The sequence below is a fragment of the Silene latifolia genome, chromosome X (genome assembly GCF_048544455.1).
Source record: "Silene latifolia isolate original U9 population chromosome X, ASM4854445v1, whole genome shotgun sequence".
NCBI lineage: Eukaryota > Viridiplantae > Streptophyta > Magnoliopsida > Caryophyllales > Caryophyllaceae > Silene > Silene latifolia.
The window spans coordinates 191,269,672-191,292,771 of NC_133537.1; the positions used below are offsets into that span (position 1 = coordinate 191,269,672).

Here is a 23,100-nt window from a genome sequence, read left to right on the forward strand (position 1 = left end):
AGACGAACACAAATTTAAAAAAAAAAATGAAATTGATGCTTACATGAGAGAAAAATGAAGAACATGAAGAACATAAATTGCGAAATTAAAGGCAAAACCTAATTGCGTAGATGTCGATGGTGCGTTGGATTTTCAGTAGAGAGAGGAATTTTGAGGATACAAAAAAAAAAAAAAAAAAACTGATAAATGAGAAGGAAAGAAGACATACAGTGGAAATTTGGGGGTTTAATCTTGTCTCAAGATTAAATCTCAGTCATACATCCTAGATTAGATCAATGGTCTAGATTTAGAGGGGTAACTCACCAAAAGTGACCTAACTCATATGATCATATATATATATATATACACACATATATATATATATATATATATATATATATATATATATATATATATATATATATATATATAGATGCGGGATCTCGTGAGTTTGGTTTTTACGGTGAGTTATGAGTTTGTGTGCTTTAAAATCTGGTCCATTAAATAGGAAGAATTGAAGGACTGAGATTTAATCTCATAAAATAATTTAGATCGCGAATATGAAACGAGACACGCAAAACAAATCACAACCCCTCTCTCAAATAAAAACCCCAAACCTTGATAATCACTTCATTGTTTCTTATCAAATCACTAAAATTGAATGATCGATCATACGAAGGTCTTAATAAGATTTCACTCATCAACACAAGATCTAGGTATGTTTGTTAAGTCAGATGGAGAAGAAGGAGATGAGATTAATGTGGCTCGGTTTCGTTATTGTAGGGTAATATCCGTATACTACCCTATAAAATTAGGACTATAACGCAAATTTTATATGTAATTTATAGTCATAAAACGAAAAACATAATGAAACGATAAAGATCAAGGAATAACCTTCGGTCCTAGTGCAATAAGGCAATGAGAGATCAAAGTAGACCTCCTCCTAAATGATGCACCCAAGATTGTCCGAGAAATGCCCTTGTGCTAGAATGAATCCTCTAATTGCCTTGCAATATCGAGAGGATTGTTTTGTGAGTTTTGGTTGGATGAGAGATCCGAATTTTCGAGAGGCACTTTCTCAAAAACCCTAGAATTTTTACAAAAGAAATGATTAGGTTAGAAGGGAGGAGAAACTCTCCCTTTTGTTCCCTCTCATTCGGCAAAACCGAAACCCACAAGGGGAAGTGGGCTTCCACTTCCTCTTGGTTTTAACTCGTGGTCCGGTTCGTTAAATTCTAAATGTATATGACGCGGTTTCATTATAAACTGTCATCGGTTATCGGATATTAAAGCATCAACTAATAATACGGATTAGTTGAATTATTAATACATGTCCGACAAAGACAATATTGTATAATTATATTCAATATACATTTAATTAAATATAAAACGCTTATATTCAATTTACGAATTAACTGCTTAATTCGCCTTAGCCATTATTATTTAATCCGTATTAAATAAAATATCTCAACATCACATTTTGACTTATTATTAGTCAAATAACTCGGACTAACTGGTTAGTCAATTTTGGCATCTACATGACTGTATTTTCATACCGTCATATCTCTCAAACGTATCCTATAGGTGTGACTTTTAGGGACCAGTTGATCACCGCCATCTGTATGACAATAACGTCAAACTTATCTAGCAAGCCAACCGTTATTGATAAACGTGGATCAACCGATAATAATACCAAAAGTATACCCTTTGATCCTTTTAGAGATTTATAAGTCCTTGCACTAACTGTTAAGGACACCAGCCCCAACAAGCTCCCACTTGTCCGTACAAGTGTATGTGCAATGACGTTATCCGCACTAACTGGAGGACACAAGCTCCAACAAACTCCCACTTGTCCGTACAAGTGTATGTGCGATAACCGATTCTCATATTCATTTAAAATTTCTCCCACTCAATGTAAAACAATTTGCGGATCTGGATCCACAAAGGTCGTATTTTACAATCGATCTGGATCAAGAGTGGTTTCCCTGACTAGAGAGTAACTTAAGCGATAAAACGAATCCGTATTCGAGCATGGCCATGCATTTCGATTCTGACTCCTCGAGTGGCCCCGAGAAATATCGAGTACCCGATAAAGGCTGAATATTTCCTTCAACTCGAACTCCTTCCGATCTAAGCACAACATGAAATGACCCAGAAACAATCTACTTGGCCCCCTGTTACGGATGACCGTGAGAAAGAAACCAAAGTCACCCAAAATCTGCCTTAGTCTCAAGAGACAGTCGATAGTCAAAAGAATCGACTCTTAGGATCACCATGGAAGTCCTATCCACGACCGGCCACCGAATGTTATAAAACATTTAGGACTCCACGTCGATGTCACAATTGTGTCCTACGAAATATCCGTATAAATCGCCTCTGTGATTGGTGGTCAACTGTTGACTTATGGCTAGTTGAACCCACCATCAACCAACGTCACAAAATAATTGCCGGAGTTATCAGCTCATGTGGGCAATTAAGGACTAAAAAAAATATAATGTTCGTTCAGTTCACTTTGTGGTGTTCAAAATTTGTCGTACAAATCCACATGAAAAACAAAATATATAAATATCAAAAGGATGATGTTGTATAGAGTACAAAAGCGAATGAATCTAATCCATAAAAGAGTACTACAACTTAGGAACACGTTTAATTCCCATGGAATTAACGTGCCCTTCATGCTTATCTTGTCGTAATGCTTTAGTGAGAGGATCTGCTATGTTATCATCTGTAGCAATCTTTTCTATCACTACTTCCTTTTGCTCCACGTAATCTCGGATTAGATGAGCTTTCCGTTGTACATGTCTAGACTTGTTGCTAGACTTTGGCTCCTTAGCTTGGAAGATGGAACCACTATTGTCGCAATAGATGGTGATCGGGTCATTCGAACTAGGCACTACAGATAGCCCATGTAAGAATTGACGCATCCATATCGCTTCCTTTGTAGCTTCAGACGCGGCATAGTACTCGGACTCGGTCGTAGAATCTCTTTATAACAGTTTGTTTCGAACTCTTCCGGTGATGCGTAGCGCCATTAAGAGTAAAACGAATCCGATCGAGATTTCGAGTCATCACGATCCGTTTGGAAGCTAGCATCACAGAACCGGTTGCGCATAGCTTTTGATCGCCTCCATAAGTCAATGCCCAATCTTTAGTCCTCCGTAGGTACTTAAGAATGTTCTTGACACCATCCAATGTGATTCACCCGGATTTGTTGGAATCGACTTGTCATACTCAATGCATATGCCACGTCGGGACGTGTGCATATCATGGCATACATGATAGATCCTATTGCCGAAGCATAAGGAATCCGTGTCATGCGCTCTTTCTCTTCCGGTGTCTCCGGTGCCTGAGACTTGCTCAAATGCACCCCTGGAGCCATAGGAAGAAACCCCTTCTTGGAGTTAGTCATCTTTGAATCTCTCTAGAACTTTGTCTATGTAAGACTCCGACCGAGAGATAACATCCGACGTGATCTATCTCGATAGATACGGATGCCCAGAATTCTTTGTGCCTCACCCAGATCTTTCATCTGGAAATGGTTTTTCAACCATACTTTCACCGAAGTTAAGAGAGGTATGTCATTCCCAATCAGGAGTATGTCGTCAACATACAATATTAGGAAGACAATCTTGCTCCCACTCGACTTGATATATAAACATGGTTCCTCGATCGATCGAGTAAATCCATTTTCTTTTATCACTTGGTCGAAGCGATGATTCCAACTCCTTGATGCTTGCTTAAGTCCATAAATGGAACGCTTAAGCTTGCACACTTTCTTAGGATGTTCGGATCGATGAAACCTTCGGGTTGTACCATGTACAACTCTTCCTCCAAAAAGCCGTTTAAGAAGGCGGTTTTCACGTCCATTTGCCAAATTTCATAGTCATGAAAAGCGGCAATCGCTAAGATAATCCGAATGGAACGCAAAGATGACTACGGGTGCAAAAATCTCATCGTAGTGCAAACCTGGCACTTGGGTGAAACCTTTAGCAACTAGTCGTGCTTTGTAGATATCTTGTTGACATTCCACAGAATGCTTTATCTTGTAAAGCCATTTGCATTGAAGGGGACGAACCTTAGCAGGTAAGTCAACAAGATCCCACACGTTGTTCTCATACATAGAGTCCATCTCGGATTGCATGGCCTCAAGCCATAGCTTTGAGTCGAAACTAGTCATGGCACCTTTATAGGTTGCGGGTTCACTACTCGTTAAGAGTAGAACGTCATCTATGTCATGTTCCTCGACCATACCAATGTATCCGTCCGGAGGAATAGAGACTCTTCCCGACCTCCTAGGTTCCTCGGGAATGTTAACCGCAATAGGGATTGAAGGAATAGGTTCCTCCAATAGTTGCTCGGTATTTGGTTCTGGAATCTCCGACAGGTCGAAGGTTCTATCACTCTTTGCATTCTCGAGAAATTCCTTCTCTAAGAATGTCGCACTAGCCGCAACAAAAACACGTTGTTCGGTTGGCGAATAAAAGTAATGACCAAGTGTTCCTTTAGGATAACCTATAAAGTATGTCTTGACCGATCGCGGGCCGAGCTTATCCTCGTGTCTCCACTTGACATAAGCCTCGCAGCCCCAAACCCGTATAAAGGACAAGTTAGGGACCGTTCCCTTCCATAGTTCATATGGAGTCTTGTCATGAGCTTTAGACGGACTTCGGTTAAGTATTAGAGCGGCCGACAAAAGAGCATAACCCCACAATGAGTCGGGCAACACGGTGTGACTCATCATGGATCGAACCATATCAAGTAGTGTTCGATTTCTCCGTTCGGACACACCATTCAATTTGAGGTGTTCCAGGTGGAGTTAACTGTAGGGCAATCCCACAGTCCTTTAGGTGTTGATCAAACTCGTGAGAAAGATACTCGCCACCACGATCTGAACGTAGTGTTTTAATCTTTTTACCTAATAGGTTCTGTACCCTATTTTGGTATTCCTTGAATTTCTCAAAGGATTCACTTTTGTGCTTCATTAAGTAGACATAGCCATATCTACTTAAATCGTCCGTGAAAGTGATGAAATACCTATAGCCTTCTCGTGCGGTGATTGACATAGGTCCACATACATCTGTGTGTATGAGTCCTAATAGGTCAGCAGCGCGCATTCCAACACCTTTGAAGGAAATCCGAGTCATCTTGCCGATGAGACATGATTCACACGTGCCAAATGATTGAAAATCAAAGGCCGAGATAGCTCCATTCTTGATGAGCTGTTTAACGCGTTTCTCATTAATGTGTCCCATACGGCAGTGCCATAGATACGTTTGATCTTTATCACCAACCTTTAACTTTTTATTCATTACGTGTAATATTTTGGTCGTCTGATCTAAAACATAAATTCCGTTCAAGGAGACGCCTTGCCATAAATCATATCGTGTAAAGAGAAAATGCAAGCATTATTTTCTATTACAAATGAAAAACCAAGTTTGTCAAGTGCAGAAACTGAAATAATGTTTTTCGAAAGACTAGGTACATAATAGCAGTCATATAATGACTACTCAAATCCGCTAGGAAGCTGGATCACATATGTCCCCTTTGAGATGGCAGCCACTCTTGCTCCATTCCCAACACGCAGGTCCACCTCACCCTTTACGAGGGGTTCGATGTTTCGGAGCCCCTGCACATGATTACACAGATGAGAACCACAACTAGTATCAAGTACCCAAGTTCCGTAACTTGCGTGGTTAATCTCAATCATATGAATAAAAGTAGAAGAGAGAGAAGACATACCAACAGGTTTAACACGACCTGCCTTTAAGTCCTCATGATAAACAGGACATGTACGCCTCCAATGCCCAGTCTTGTGGCAATGATGGCACTCCATGTTTTCATTCTTGCTCTTTGTCGCGCCTGATGAGGTGCTCGACTTACCAAGCCCACTCTTACCTGAACCCGACTTCTTGAACGGTTTACCTCATCGCTAGGTTTGCTCGAGCTTTGCCCTTACCTTTCCCCTTGTTTGACACAACGAGAACATCCTGTTTCAAGCTCCCTCTGAACTTCATGTCCTTCTCGGCCCGTACGAGAAGGGAGTGCATTCATGTGGGGTTTTCTTCAAATCATTCATATAGTAATTCGCTCTAAATTGCGAAAAACCATCGTGGAGTGAATGAAGCATGCGGTCGATAACAATGTTCTCGGCGATGTTACAATCAAAGGTCTCACTTCTCGACATTCTCAATCATCGAGAATGTGTGGGCTAACTTGGTTGGCCCTTTCGGAGTCTCGCATCAAAGAAGCGAGTGGTATGCTCATAGGTCACGATTCTCGGTGCTTTCGAGAATTCCTTGGTGAGCGTGGTGAAAATCTTGTTCGCACCATGGGCTATGAAGCGTTTCAGCAAATTGGGTTCCATTGCAAAAATGAGTACGTTTTTAATCGCACCCGCTTCCATACATAAATCATTAAACTTGGTGATTTCAGCAGCTCTAGCCGTGGGACTGGGTTTCGGGAGGGGCTCTAATAGATATTTGAGCTTCCCGTCGCCAGCGCAAGATTCCGTAATGCCGCCTCCCGTCTCGAAGTTTGATCCATCATTCTTGATCGAGTAGACTGATTCATCTGATTCATGAAGATCCGAAGCCAGGACTCACGGTCCAATGTGGCACTTGGCATTGGGTTATCAGTAGAACCAGCCATTTGTTATTAGCCGTTAAAAATTCGTGATCTACACTGTAAAAGAAAGAAAAACAAGAACGAAATAAGCAACTCATCGAGGTGATTTAAGTCTATTTTAAAATTCATTTTAACGTGTAGACTCTCGCACTTGCATAATTGATCTCCCTCAAGAATGATACAAGTGATCCCAAGACTCAATTTCTGTAAATTGATAAGCCAACTGTTTAGCTAATTCTTCGTAAGAACTCTTGGTCGATAGATTTCCGTAAATCCTATCTATAGTCCACTATTGTCACAGGATCGTACGAGTGACCATAGTGTTGAGATAAAATAGGTCAATCGGTTCCAACTTACCCGACGTAGAAGGGGTCATATTATGCCTACCGACGAAGAAGGGACTCATTGGAGTTTGACCTATAAAGACCGTTCTCAATTTTTGTTTATACGAGGAAGATCCCATCAACTGGATTATAATTCATATTAAGTGAACGAATAACTAGCGTCTGCGTGAATGAATTAAATTGGGTGATGGCTTAAAAATCGTGTGACATGAGAATGTCAATGAAAACTAACTCGTGACCTCTATATGTGTCAGTTTTCATGCAATAATTAGGTGGTTTGGTTTTTAGGCGGAATATGATGCATACTATCGTTACGATAAAATAAATAAACGAATGCAATACGTAAGTAAAAATTCCTAGTGTGGCCTATCCTAGTAAAATAAAACACAAAACAACTTTGGAATCCACCGTTGGACCCGAGCAGCTTGTCTTGATGTTCCATCTTGATCCATGTAGCGGGAGTGAGCATCCGGTCTCCATCTTTGGTCTTCTCAAAAATTACAATTTAAAATTTACAAATATAAACCTATTTACATTCTAAATAAAAACTGTAATTAAAAGAAATAAAAATGGAGATACGAGATCTCAAAATACAACCAAGACCGTGTTGCATCATTACGGTAACACGTTCTACTAAGGCCACACTAAGTTACAACCGTTTGCAAAAATAAATAAATAAATACGTAATTAAAAGCATTCAAATTAACCAAGAACGATAAATTAAAATGCATCAACTAAAAAAAATAAATTTATTCGTGACATAATTCCGTAATTATGTTAAATTTTTATCCAAACCACCAAAGATAATTAAAATTACATGACAAAACCGCTTTAGTCAAGTTAATTTTAATCCGAGATAATCCGTTACAATAAATCGTTTTAAAGTAACTTTATTTTACGTGGGTGAACCGTTTCACTAACAAGCGAGAGCATAAAAACCGTTTTATGCATTAAAAGGGCCGAAAAAAAAAAACAAAAAACAAAATTTTTTTTTTCTTCTCTTATCTTCTTTGTACGTGAACAGACAGAAACTTTTTTTTTTTTTTTTTTTTTTTAAATCGTAAACCGTGAGCATCAAAAGGCGAGAAAAAAAAAATTTCATGGCTCAAAACCGTGAGCAACAAAAGATCAAAACAAACGGTTTGATAAAACACAATTGCAATTTTAATCTAATCCGTATAGAAATCAAACTACAATTGTTACATCTTCAACATATTGCAATAATTATCGGTTAAAATTACAACATGTGAAGAACAATTGAAAACAAGAGATCGAACGATCTAACAAAATGTGTGGCACGCAAATCAATGCAAAAACAAAGAAAAACAGGCCGAGATACATGAAAGGCCACACGGTTTTCAAAATTTTTCGAGACAAAAATTTGTGCCACACGAAATTTTATGCAATCATTTTAATAGATCTTTTACACATTGCAATGAATATCGATTACAATACAATATGCAAAGATCAAAATGAAAACAAAACAAAAACGATAACCAATACCGAGTGAACATGACACGGTTCCCAACAAAATAAAAACGCAGCAATTAAAAAAATTGCCGAGGGCAAAAAAAAAATTTGTGCCGAATAAAAAAAAATTCAGCTGCACCAAATTTTAGACAAAAATCATCGATTCAAAAATCGTTTAATGAAAATCACATAGAAAAATTTACGTGGCCTCTCTCTGATACCACTTGTAGGGTAATATCCGTATACTACCCTATAAAATTAGGACTATAACGCAAATTTTATATGTAATTTATAGTCATAAAACGAAAAACATAATGAAACGATAAAGATCAAGGAATAACCTTCGGTCCTAGTGCAATAAGCCATTGAGAGATCAAAGTAGACCTCCTCCTAAATGATGCACCCAAGATTGTCCGAGAAATGCCCTTATGCTAGAATGAATCCTCTAATTGCCTTGCAATATCGAGAGGATTGTTTTGTGAGTTTTGGTTGGATGAGAGATCCGAATTTTCGAGAGGCACTTTCTCAAAAACCCTAGAATTTTTACAAAAGAAATGATTAGGTTAGAAGGGAGGAGAAACTCTCCCTTTTGTTCCCTCTCATTTAAGAAACCGAAACCCACAAGGGGAAGTGGGCTTCCACTTCCTCTTGGTTTTAACTCGTGGTCCGGTTCGTTAAATTCTAAATGTATATGACGCGGTTTCATTATAAACTGTCATCGGTTATCGGATATTAAAGCATCAACTAATAATACGGATTAGTCGAATTATTAATACATGTCCGACAAAGACAATATTGTATAATTATATTCAATATACATTTAATTAAATATAAAACGCTTATATTCAATTTACGAATTAACTGCTTAATTCGCCTTAGCCATTATTATTTAATCCGTATTAAATAAAATATCTCAACATCACATTTTGACTTATTATTAGTCAAATAACTCGGACTAACTGGTTAGTCAATTTTAGCATCTACATGATAGTATTTTCATACTGTCACATCTCTCAAACGTATCCTATAGGTGTGACTTTTAGGGACCAGTTGATCACCGCCATCTGTATGACAATAACGTCAAACTTATCTAGCAAGCCAACCGTTATTGATAAACGTGGATCAACTGATAATGATACAAAAGTATACCCTTTGATCCTTTTAGAGATTTATAAGTCCTCGTGACTAATCAAGGACACATTTTATGATTATTCGCCGATTCGAATTGGGCTCCGTCAATTGAAGGAGCAGCAGGTGAATGAAATATGGAGCCATGGTGGCTGAGGTAGTCTACTCCGGTGTGATCCCGGTACTGTTTTATTTTCATATTCTCTTTTTTTTTAAAAAAAAATTTTTTATTAATTTGATTCAATTTCAATTCAAGATTGCATTTGAATTAAGTTTTTTCATCAAGTTGATTCGTGTTTCGTCATTTATTGTTCTTTTTACTCCGTTTAATTTGACTTGATAATGATTAAGTTAGGAACTTGCGCTAAAAGGTTTGTTTAATTTGTTCAATTGAATTACTGCAATTCATTTGAATTGAGTTTCTTCAGCAAACTGATTCTTGTTTCGTCGCCTAATTGTTCATTTTTACGCAGTTAAATTGAGTAATTAGGTTAAACTTGAATTTATGTTGATGAATTTAGGTATGAGAGATTCCAAAAAAATTGCGCTTGAGCATAAGACGCACTATCACACACTGATATTATACATTACTTTGCTTAAGCGTTACTCTGTGTAATTCGTGCATTATTTCCCCAATACTTAGGAATAGTGCACACAGTTAAAAATTATCAAATTTAAGAATAACGGTGGCTTCAAGAAGAATCTCGCTATAATTATGAACGGAATTAGTATTAGTATAAATCTTATTTCTTTATTCCGTCTTCAGAGTTTGTATAAATCTCATTTAATGGAGGTTCGATTATTTAGTCATTTTAATGTGCTAATTGATCGAGCATAATCTACTGTGATTTTACTAGTAGTCATGTTGGATTGGATGCTGAGAGCTTGGTATTTGAGATAGAATTAGTATTGCTGCTAATATGGTTGCCGGAATTGATACAAAGTTGTTGGGGTGCCTTTTATTGATTCGCTGTGATTGAGTTGATGATAATGTCAATTCATTCATGGAATTTTGAGACTAATGCCCTGTTCTGGCCGTAGGTAACCGGACTTGGGTACAGTTGGGGATGGGGTAGATGATAATGTGTTTACGGGGTTATTATTTTCATGAGGATGAGTTTAAATGAAATTAGCAATGGCAATTAGTGCGTCTATATGTCATGTGATTCGGACTGATGATGAATCCGAATGAGATGGCGTTTCACAAAGTAAAAGTGGAATCAAGAGATGGGTGATGGGATGGTGGAATTGGATCGTCTGCACTCACAACTGCATAGGCTTCTTGATTCTGGAACCACACATTGCTTTCTCCTGATATGAATCTTGTTTTTTTACAGTTTACCTCCAATCTGTTGCCACCTCACTCTTGTAAGCTGGTTTTCCTTTAGGATTTTTACAAAAAAAAAAAAAGATTAAGAAGTTAGCAACAAACCATTGTCCACGTCAAATCTTCTGGATCCACCGGCTGTGCAGGACTTGAGTTGACGACATGCCTCGAGTACTGAAATTGATATAGAAAGACATTCAAATGAAGCAGCACGCAAACCCATATATAGAAAAGCGGTAATTCTAATACTGTCGATTACGCTCACGGAGGGTTTAGTAGCCAATATGTAGATAACACACATGGAGATGTTCTATATAAAAAAGATGACAGCTTGCAACATATACCAAGATATATATTTGTTGTAGTTTATAGCTAGCACAAAAGAGACACACACCTTAGCCAAATAATTTTTTTTAGATTTAACATCTGAAGCACTAAGACTTCTTAGATGTGATAAGAGCCAACCAGATTTCAGGGCATCACTTGAAGAGATAAAGAGAAACATCACTTAGTATAGCCTCGTATCTTAGTTATTGTTCCTTTAATAATGCTTGCATTCTATATACTAATGTTACTACTTTGTTTGTAGTGTTTTCCTGTGAGTCAATATGAAATGAAGCCTATTAGCTCAATTGGTAGAGCATCGTGTAGTAACACGAATGTTGTGGGTTCAAATTCCACATAGGCTATCTCGCTTAAAAGTCGTTTATATTACACTACTATCTTTTTCATATTAGTGGTTGTTTAAAAATAACTATATATTATTTTTACTATTTCCCCTCTATTAAGCATACTTTACTTATGTTAAAACATTAATAATAAAAATAATAATAGAATAACATGTGCATTAATAATTAAAAATAATATAACACAGAGCAACAATGAGCAATAGCAATCCATGTTAATACTAATACTAGTGTAACAATGCGATAACCATGGCAAAAATTACAACGAAGTAACAATAAGTGACAACTATCTTTTATATTTGGGTTTTTCTAAAATGTGCCCAATAGGCACATGATAAGATGTTTAGAAAGGAAAGATTTACTTCAATTATTCTCTTAAGTATGGTAATAATGAGTTTGGATTCAATTTCTCATGATATATTAATGTAAATCTTTCCTTTCTTAGCAACATGTGCCTATTTGGCACATGTTAGAAAAACCCTTTATATTTATATCTTACTAGAGTAACATAAGAGTATCACCACAATAACACCGCATTAACAATAGAGTAACACCACAATAACACTACAATAACACCGCATTAACAATAGAGTAACACCACAATAACACTACAATAACACCGCATTAACAATAGAATAACACCACAATAACACTACAATAACATTGCATTAACAATAGAGTAACACCACAATAACACAATAGTGACATTACAATAATATTAGGCAGGTGACAAATTAGCAATTGTAAAGTAACACTACAATAATACCAGAGTAACACAAGAATAACACTACTACAATACCAACAATACCAGAGTAATACCACAATAAGACAAGAGTAACACTACAATAACCCTATGCTAACACATGTTAGAAACCTAGCAATTGAGTAACATTATAGTAACACCACAATAGCACTACATTACCAATAGAGTTATACCACAATAATACTACAATAACACAAAAGTAACACTACAATAACACTGGAGTAACAACACAGTAACACAAGAGTAACACTGGAATAACACTGGAATAACACAAAGGAAAAAAAAAAGAAACATAATGAGAAAATTAAAGAACCATAAAAACATAATAATAACATCGGAGTAACAACACGGTAACACAAGAGTTACACAAGAATAACACGTGGTCATGTTCATTAAAATTCTTAAATGGACACGTTTAAATCTTACTCTATGATGGGAATTTATACGTTCTAAAATGACACCAGAATAACATCACAATAACAGCAGAATAACAATATCACCAGAATAACAACATAATAACACGTGGTAAAAAATCAAAGTAGTAAAAAAAATCAAAGTGACACCGGAATAACATCACAATAACAGCAGAATAACAGCACAATAACACATGGTAAAAAAAAGAAAAAAAAATCAAAGTCGTAAGAAAAAAAATCAAAGTGGCACCGGAATAACATCACAATAGCAGCAGAATAACATCACAATAACATGTGGTAAAAAAAGAGTAAAAAAATTAAAGTAATAAAAAAAATCAAAGTGACACCTGAATAACATCACAATTACAGCAGAATAACAGTAGAATAACAACACAATAACACGTGGTAAAAAAAGAAAAAAAATCAAAGTCGTAAAAAAAATCAAAGTTATAGCAGAATAACATCACAATAACAGCGGAATAACAATAACACGTGGTAAAAAAAAGAGAGAAAAAAATCAAAGTAGTAAAAAAAATCAAAGTAGTAAAAAAATTAAAGTGACACCGGAATAACATCACAATAACATCACAATAACAGTAGAATAACAGGATAATAACACATGGTAAAAAAAAAAAGAAAAAAAATTAATGTCGTAAAAAAAATCAAAGTGACAGCAGAATAACATCATAATAACAACGGAATAACAATAACAGCACAATAACATGTATTAAAAAAAGAGAAAAAAATCAAAGTCGTAAAAATAAAATCAAAGTAAAAAAAAGCACAATAATACGAGGTAAAAAAAATAAGAGTAAAAAAAAATTTCAAGTAAAAAAAAATCTGTTACCAAAAGAAAAAGAAAAAAAGGTAACATAATGAGAAAATTAGAGAAAACCATAAGAGGAAAAAAAATCAAAGTTGTAAAAAAAAAGCATAATAACATGAGGTAAAAAAAAGAGATAAAAAAACTAAAGTAAAAAAAAAAAAAAAGAGTACCACTAGAAAAAAGAGAAAATAAGTAAATGACAGTGATTTTATATGACATGTAAGATTAGATCTTGGCCATTCCTCTTTAATATAATCTAGTGGTTGAGATTTTCATTCACATACTCACAACTCACCATAAGAAACAAAACTCACAAGATCCTATCTCTCTCTCTCTCTCTCTCTATATATATATATATATATATATATATATATATATACATATATGTATATATATACATATATGTATATATATGTACATATATAATATTTTCTGTTTGACTTTATTCAGATTATATTAGAATACAACAACTTATAAGAACTTTAAATTGAAATAATTAAATTCAAATAATACAAGAACTGAGTTAAAACATTACAATAACTAATTAAATTCAAATAATAGTATTATGATCAAGTGAGTCCTTCCCTCAGGTGTGAGTCCATAATTTCTCATTGATCGGAGCCATTTGGTGTTCACAATTAAGCATATGTGGTCGTTGGTCAATGGTCGATACAAAACACAATTTATACTTCACAAACAACTCTACAATTAGTAAAGAGGCAAGTAAAGGTCGGATCCCAAGGGACGAGTATTGAAATGAAGATTCTATTGTAACTAGTGGTGTCTAGGGGTGTCACAAATTGGGTTGATGTAGAAGGTTACTAAACTAAGATAGCAATGAAAATAAACTAACAAGGTAAATGAAATAAGGGTGTAAACAATTGATTAAAAGCACTAGGGTGTCATGGGTTCATAGGGGAATCATGGGATATGATCATACAAACATGTTCTCAAATTATAAGCAAGCAATTATTGTTGTGATGGATTGAGTTGAGTTATATCTTACAATCCTAGGAAAGTTTGGGTCCCGGAGCCGAATCTCTTGGATTGTACAACACCTACAAGTCGACTTAATCTTCCCTACTTAACACATGCATGGTCTAACAAGACTCGAGTTGGGTTATGTCTTACAAGTCAAGTTGAAAGGATAGAAGATGATAGTAAATGCAAGGATTCATAGGCTTAGCATTTCATCAAATATAACATGTGCATGTATTAAGATCAAAACAAGCAAGCAAATAAGATATGAAAGCATATTAATTTAAGCATGAATCATTCCCCATGTTGGTTTCCCCTAATCACCCATTAAACCCTAGCTAAGAGACTACTCACTCATTATCATATTGATCATGCTAGAAAGGTTGTCAATCATACTAACATAATGAAACATGATGAATAAATGAAAGTAATTAGCAATAATTAAAAAGGGATTAAGAGATTATACCTACTAATGATTCCAATAATAAAGCAAGAATAATAGAAGTACTTGAATCCTAGATTGAGAGGTTGTCAATCTCCCAATAATAACCCAAATAATCTTCAATTACCCAAAATAAAGTAAGAACAAGAGAGAGATTAAAGAACTAAAACTTGGATTAAAACTTGATTAATATTTGATTACAATATGGAAGAGAGATTTGATTGATATTAACTACACTAATTATTGATAAGAAGAACATGCTCCTCTAATTAGACTAATGGGGTATTTATAGTGAAAATTAGGGAGGATGCATTAGGGTTAACTAAGGGCTAAACTAGTAATTACACTTTTTAAGTTGAGCAAGGAGCCTCCGGGATTATCCGAGAGAAGGGCTTCTCTTATCGATGCTTGAGGAATGAAAACGTCTTTGTCCGCGATCCGTGCGGATGGGAGTCGGGACGGCCGGATCTGGCTGAGGAATCCGAGCGGATTCTTGGGCAAGACGCTCGGATCGGGCGAGGGGAATCCGAGCGGATTCCTTTGCGGGACGCTCGGATTGGCGAGGACGGACGGATTCTCTACAATCCGTTCGGATTGTAGTTCAAAGAACTTTCCTTCTTCTTTTTCTTCCCTTTTCTTCATGAATTCCTTGGGGATTTCCTTGGGGACTCAAGGATCCTTTTCTCAACAATGCTCTTCTACTATGCTATGTACAAAGGCCTTCTAGTCTTGTCTCTCCTTGATGCTTGGTCATTGAATATGATCAATTTAGCCTTGTTTTGCCATGAAAATGCAAGATTCTTACTCCTTTCCTACCAAGGGATCAAAATCTCAAAGAATATGCAAAACAAAGAACTAAAGATAAGAAATGACCCAAATAGGCACTAAAAAGCATGGAAACAAAGGTAATTCGGGGGCTAAATATGCGCCAATTATGGTCGCATCAAATATCCCCAAACCGAACCTTTGCTCGTCCCGAGCAAAGAGGTGACAAAGACTAGGACCAAAACTAACCTAACCTAATAATAATAGCCGATATGAGACAATTAGCGGGTCTCACTCCGCCCCTTCAACTCACAACAAGACAACCATGAGGTAGGATGCCTTCTTGCAAGGCAAGGTGGGTCTTGCCAAAATGGCGACACATCCAAACTTTAAAGCACACAAAAACACATAATGGATGCATCTACAAAAAGAATAGCCACTTTCCTCATCTAAGTGGCGGAAATTATCTACAAGGGAAGCAATTCAAGGGTACACAATCCTTCATAGATGCAATTTGTTCAAACTACTAAGCCTAGAAGGATACCAATAAATCACCTCCAAAATGTGTCAAGCTAGGGTACCTTTGTCCTCAATCGTTAAATGCTTTTGTCAAGAGTAAACTCCCTATGGTGTTAGAAACACTGGAGGATCGCGGAATTCCCCCTCTTGCCTAGACAAGAAGAAGGGTCGTCCCCTCTCTACCATGCACAAAAATGGATACGATGGATAAAAGGGATCAATAGATATTTGAGTTTCACTTTGGGAGTTTGCTTTCATTTTTGTTTTCCCCCCAATTTCTTGTGGCATATAACATTTGAGAACACTTTCTTGCCATTTCTTTTTGATTTTTGGCTTTTCAATACTTGACAACTTTTTTGCATTTCTTTTGAACATTTTCAAAGTCACCCCAATTAGTAACGAGGGTGCCTTGTATTTGAAGTTTTAGGAGTTCTATTTTTGCTCCTCTTTTCATTTGATGCATTTTTGCAAACTTTCTTTCACTTTTCATTTCATTGAACTCAAATTGATTTCTTTTTGTTTTGTGCCCATTCCCTTTGATGATAAAAATATGGTAGAACATGGATGAATGATAGAAGTATGCATGGTTTCAAGGGTCACCTTGGAATAAACGGTAGCCAAGGAGTTATCACACCACAAGGTACTCTTGACTCGGCCTTAAACCATGGGTCAAAGGATACTAGCATGACACATCCTAGGGTGTTTTACAAGCATTCTAACAAGCAAAGTCTTAAGAATAAAAAGCATCTACTAGGGCCTATATACACTTGTCAAGCTTCCCAAGTAGACGGTTTCGCAAAGTTTTTCTAACATGCAACTACATGCCATGATGCAACTAGCATATAAACATCCTAATGCAAATGATTCTACCAACTAATATGCCAAATAAACTAGATGCAATCCTAAGTTCACATTGTTTTTACCGCATCAATCAAAATAAAGCCACATAGTCATTAACATAAAGAGGAAAAAGGAGATTGGAAAGATCATACCATGCGGTCTTCAATATCCTCATGTCTCGGATGTGGCGTAGTCAATCAAAGTGAACAAGGATGAAACAAACACAATATATACAAGACAATATATACAAGGGAAATGAACTTGTTTTTGGTTTTTCAAATTTTCAAATTTTTATGATTTTTGAAATTTTTTCAATTTTTATGGTTTTTGAATAAAAGTTAAGTGTTAGAATTCCCATCCCCACACTAATATGGGCATTGTCCTCAATGGCCAAAATGATGGAAATTATGCAAGAATGATGCATGATTTCTATACTAAATGCAATTCTACACTAAGCTATACTACATGATGCATGGTTTTTGTTATGACGGAGAGGATAATTTAAATTACCTCCCGTTGCGTATGCATTAACTTCCCCAAACCAAGTAAGACACTATTGCTAATGTCAAAGCATGGGGGAGTTCATGCACATGCTATGCTATGCATGAAACTAGATTGTCATTTTGGATTTTACAAAAGTGGGAACAATAAAGAACACCTCAAAGGAACCGAGGTGTGAGTCCTTTGATGTTGCTAGGACTAAACCAACAATGATCAAAATGAAATAAAATACAAAGAGATATAGACAAACCGTGGGAGAGTAGGAATCTCCAAGGCTAGTCTTCCATCATGCTACTATCACCATCACTTCCCTCATGAGAAGTGGTCACATTGCCACTTTCCTTGGCACTTTCTTCTTTGCTTTCTTCATCATCATCTTCCTCATCATTATCTTCACCATCTTCACCATCTCTTTCTTCATCTCCACTTGCTTCTTCCTCAATGTTGTCATCAATCTCCTCATCATTTCCAACAACCTCATTGTCTTCCACCACTTCCCTAGATGCACCCGGAAACAAGGCTTCTCTATCCGCCCAACTAGGCAAAGGACAAGATGGATCAAGGAGTCCTTGCCTAGCTAGATGTAGGAGGGGAGGATATTGAGCCAAATATGCATTCTTCCGATCTTCATAAGCTTGCTTGTGCATGGTTTGCATAAGAAGAGTGACATAATCTTTCCCAATTTGAACTCCTTGCGGTTTGAACTCTTCATAATCATAGGGGTAAGGTGGTATAACAATGGAAGAGGAGGGAGTTTCATGATCACCCTTTTGTTGTTGAATGATGTACTCGGCTTCCTTGGATAGGGGGATTAAATAGTTGGTCCGGTGGACACTAAGACGGCAAATCTTTGCGGGTAAAGTGAATGATCGAGCCTCACTTGTAAACCACCCATACTTGGTATCAAGGGAATTGTGAGCAACCCACTTAAACTTGTTAATCAAGGTGGACATATCAATAAGATGGCCACCATCCTTAGCCTTGTACTTGCTATCCTTATTGAAATTAGGATCAAAGTGCTTGGCTAGGACCGTGACAAGGCCGCCATTAACAATTACGGTTTGACCCTTCTTCCCACTATCTACATGGAGCCATCTATCAACCAATAGCCTCAAAGAATTGTAAGGCTTGGTGTGAATTCTTCCAATATTCAAAGTTGATTCAAGGAGAATAAAATCGAGTCCCGTGAAATGATTGGTGTCTTTCCTAGCAATTATGGTATTTCCCACAACTTTGTGCCATATTCTTATGCCCGGATGATGGACCAAAAGAGCACGACAAGCTTTAAAATCCTCAAATTTCTTCCCGGAGATTGCCTCCCAAAGAGGCTCGGGATCATACTTCCCATATTGCTTATAAAATTTATGTTCATCGCTAAGACCCAAAATTGCACCCAATTAGGAAAGGTAATGCGTCTACTAGTGTTAGCTAGACGAAACTCAATATTTTCCCTATTCTCAACTTTTGTCACTTTTAAAGAACTTAAGAATTCCAAGACAAGGGAGGGGTATGTTACTTCCTTCATTTCAAACAATCTCTTTAAACCCATGGCATTGAAAAAGACTCTTGTTTGTTCAAGAACACCCAACTTCTCTAAAGCATCTTGGCATATGAATTTGGTGGATTGAATTTGTTTCATAGCAAACTTGACAAATGTATTTCTATGGGAATCGGAAATGAATGTTACCTCCGGGTAATGCAAGAGTTGATTAATTACCGGAGTAGAGGGTGATGCTTCCATAGGAATTTGTTGAGGTTGTTGCACTTCCAAGCTTGGTGTTGATACCACCATTGCCAAAGCTTTCTTCATTTGTAGAGCTTTTTGCCTTTGAGAGAGAGTTGTAGCCTTTGGTGCCTTTGTTGCCTTTGCTTTTGCTTTTGTTGCTCCCTTTGTTCTTGCCATTTGATGAGCTAACCAAGAAAAAGATCAAAAATCTTCAATTTGTAGAATGCCCAAATCGATTTTGAAGGTGAAAGGCTTTGCCTTTATGAGAACAAAAATCAATTCAAAGGTGAAGATTTTGTTCTTGGTTTTGATTGTTAATGAAGATGGAGTGATTGATTTGTTATTTGAAGGATGGTTTGATTTGATTTTGGTGAGTTTTGTTGAGGGTTTTTGTTTTTGAGATGGAGAGGATGAGGGTTTTGATGTTATGGGTAGTGTTTATGAGTGAATGAATGAATGAATGAAGGTGGGGTGGGTATTTAAAGAACTCGACAATTTTAGGACGCAGGGACAATCCGTGCGGATTAGGCGCAATCCGCTCGGATTCTTCAGCTTCAAATTTTCAAAAATCCCGCCTAGAGACGGGCGGATTCTGGGGGAATCCGCTCGGATTCTTCTTGAGATGAGACGGGCGGATTTCGTGCAGGACGGACGGATTCTTGTCCAGAGATTTTTCTTTGTTTTTCTTCAGCTTCAAGACGGGCGGATTGTTCACAAGACGGACGGATTCTGTGAGACGGGCGTCTTTCCAGAAATCCGCTCGGATTCTTCAACAGTCAAGAATTTTTGCAATTTCCAGCTCAGCCCAAGACGGGCGTCTTCTCAGCAGGACGCTCGGATCCTCTGCAGACGGGCGGATTCTCAGGAATCCGCTCGGATTGGTCCTTGTGTACACGGATTCAGTTCCATCCGTGCACCAACGCATTCCCTTATCATTCTTTCTTTCTTTCAAATCTTGTGTTCTTCATTGTGGGGGCACTACTAAGGCATGAATAGCCTAGGCAATTGCCATCCCCACACTAAGGTAAAGCACTACACATAAATTAAAATCATTAGTCCCTCCCTCACTTCTCTCTTTTCATGACAATTATTTTGATCAAAGTAAATAAAATCCAAAAATGACAAAAATGCAATACAAAAATTTAATGTAAGTTAGGGAGTTAGAAATATTTACAAGTGGTGGTTTAGGGAGGACTCCACCAAACTCTCATTCTTGATGAGATGTCAAGGAGGCATGTTCAAGGTGTTGTTGATGTTGCTTAACACCTTGAAGAAGTAATCAAAAGCTTGTTCATTGTTATGGTAGAGGTCCTCAATAGACCGTGGTTCTTGTTGTTGATCATGATCGATGGCATGCCCAATGTAGGGATTAAAGATCCCTTCAAATTCGTCGTCCCAAAGACCACAAACTTCATTGAGTTGATCATTGAAAATCTCTTGCTTAGATGGAGACAACTCTCCCAATTTCTTCTCTTGGCCAATGAGGCCATCATCTTCTTCCTTGGTTGATTTTGATGAGCTTTGCAAGCTCTCCTTGTCAAAATTCACTTGCTCTTTGAATGGAGCATCTTCAACTTTCTTCCTCCATTGGAGTTCCGATTTCTTCTTCTCATCTTTCCGGCTATAATGATCAATCATGAAACATGGCTCATGCAAACGAGGAGCTCTCATGGTCTTGTCAAGATTAAAAGTTATGCTTTCATCTCCCACTTCTAGAGTGAGCTCTCCATGTTTCACATCAATCACCGCACCCGCGGTGTGTAGGAAAGGTCTTCCTAAGATGATTGGAATGTTGGAATCTTCCTCCATATCAACTATGACAAAGTCCATCGGGATGAAAAACTTCCCAATTCGCACGGGGACATCTTCCCATATCCCTAGCGGTGTCTTCGTCGATCTATCGGCCATTTGAAGAGTGATATTGGTACATTTAAGCTCTCCCATTCCCAACCTTTTACTTACCGAGTACGGCATGACACTCACACTAGCTCCTAGATCACATAAGGCTTTGTTGATCGTTGTGTCGCCAATGGTACACGGTATTGAGAAGCTTCCCGGATCCTTTAGTTTTGGAGGTGAACTCCCTTGAAGTATTGCACTAATCACCTTAGTGAAGGCGATAGTCTCAAGTTTCCGGATCGACTTCTTCTTTGTGAGGATATATTTCATGTACTTTGCATAGGCCGGAACGTGATTGATTAATTCCGTGAAAGGAATTGAAACTTCTAAGTTCTTCACAATCTCCATGAACTTTCCAAGTTGATCATCAAATTTAGGCTTGGCTTGACGACTTGGAAAAGGAAGTCTAATCACAATGGGCTCCTTTTCTTTGGCTTTGTCTTCATTTTTCTTTGAGCTTTCTTCTTTTGATGATTCCCTTTCTTTGGGACCTTGCACCACAACTTCATTCTCACTAGCTCTCACAACTTCATCCTCAACTTGCTCCTTCGGTGCTTCATACCTTGTACCACTTCTCAAGTGAATGGCACTAACCGTTTCATGTCTAGGGGGATTACTTTGTGGTGGTAATTGCCCCTTTTGTCTTTGTGAGCTCGAAGATGCTAGTTGAGTTAATTGTGTTTCCAACATCTTGGTGTGAGCTAGAATGTTGTTGATGGTGGTGTCTTTTGCTTGGCTATCTTTTTGCATTTGGGTGAAAAATTCTTGTTGATTCTTTTGCATTTGGAGGACCGCTTTTTGGACATCAAAACTTTGGTCATTGTGGTGATTGTATGGGTTTTGATTTTGGTAACCTTGGTTTTGATTATAAAAGGGTCTTTGATTTTGATTTCTCATGGGTGGTGGAGTGTATGTTGTTTGAGGGTTTTGGACATTTTGGCTTTTGTATGAGAGATTTGGATGGAACTTGGTGTTTTCATTGTAAAAATTTGAATAAGGGGTACCACTTTTGTAAGCTTGGAAAGCATTGACTTGCTCGGTTGTTCCCCTACATTCGCTTGAGTCATGACCCAAGGTTCCACAATTCTCACATATCCCGCTTGGGATTGATGAGGATGCCGTCATGGCATTGACATGATGCTTTGATGATTTTGAGTTTTCCTCAAGTCTAGCCATAGCTTGTTCAAACTTCAAGTTGATTGTGTCAATGTGAGCACTAAGTTGAGCACCCAATTGAGTAACGGTGTCCACTTCATACTTTCCTCCTCTAGTAGCCTTGCGAGGCCTACTATATTGCGAGTTATGGACCGCCATTTCCTCAATCTTGTTCCATGTTTGATTGTCATCAACTTCGGTGAACATTCCATTTGATCCCATATTGAGAATGTTCCTAGAATCTTCATATAAACCATTCCAAAATTGTTGCACTAAAAACCATTCGCTAAGTCCATGGTGAGGACATGAGCGACAAATACCTTTGAACCGCTCCCAAGCTTCATACAAAGATTCTTCATCCCTTTGCTTAAAACCCGTAATTTGAGCTCTTAGCATATTGGTCTTTTCCGGTGGGTAGAATTTTTGGTAGAAAGCTGGAGCTAGCTTCTTCCAAGAATCTATTCCAAGGGTGGCCTTATCAAGGCCCTTCAACCATTGCTTTGCGGTGCCGATTAACGAAAAAGGAAATAAGACCCATCTTATTTGGTCTTGAGTCACGCCCGTTTGAGAGATGGTTTCACAATAATCACAAAATGTTTCCATATGAGAATGAGGGTCCTCACTAGGCATTCCCCCGAATTGGCTCCTCTCAACTAGTTGGATGAAGGCGGACTTGGCAATAAAGTTTCCGGTAAGATGTTGTGGGGTAGGAGTA

General features: G+C 37.5%; 1 non-coding gene across 1 annotated transcript; it reads left to right on the forward strand.

Annotated features, from left to right (window-relative positions):
- Positions 1 to 22,674: 22,674 nt before the first annotated feature.
- LOC141625993 (small nucleolar RNA R71) lies at positions 22,675 to 22,781 on the forward strand. The gene has a single exon (XR_012535729.1). It is a non-coding gene; the product is annotated as a small nucleolar RNA R71 (small nucleolar RNA).
- Positions 22,782 to 23,100: the final 319 nt, after the last annotated feature.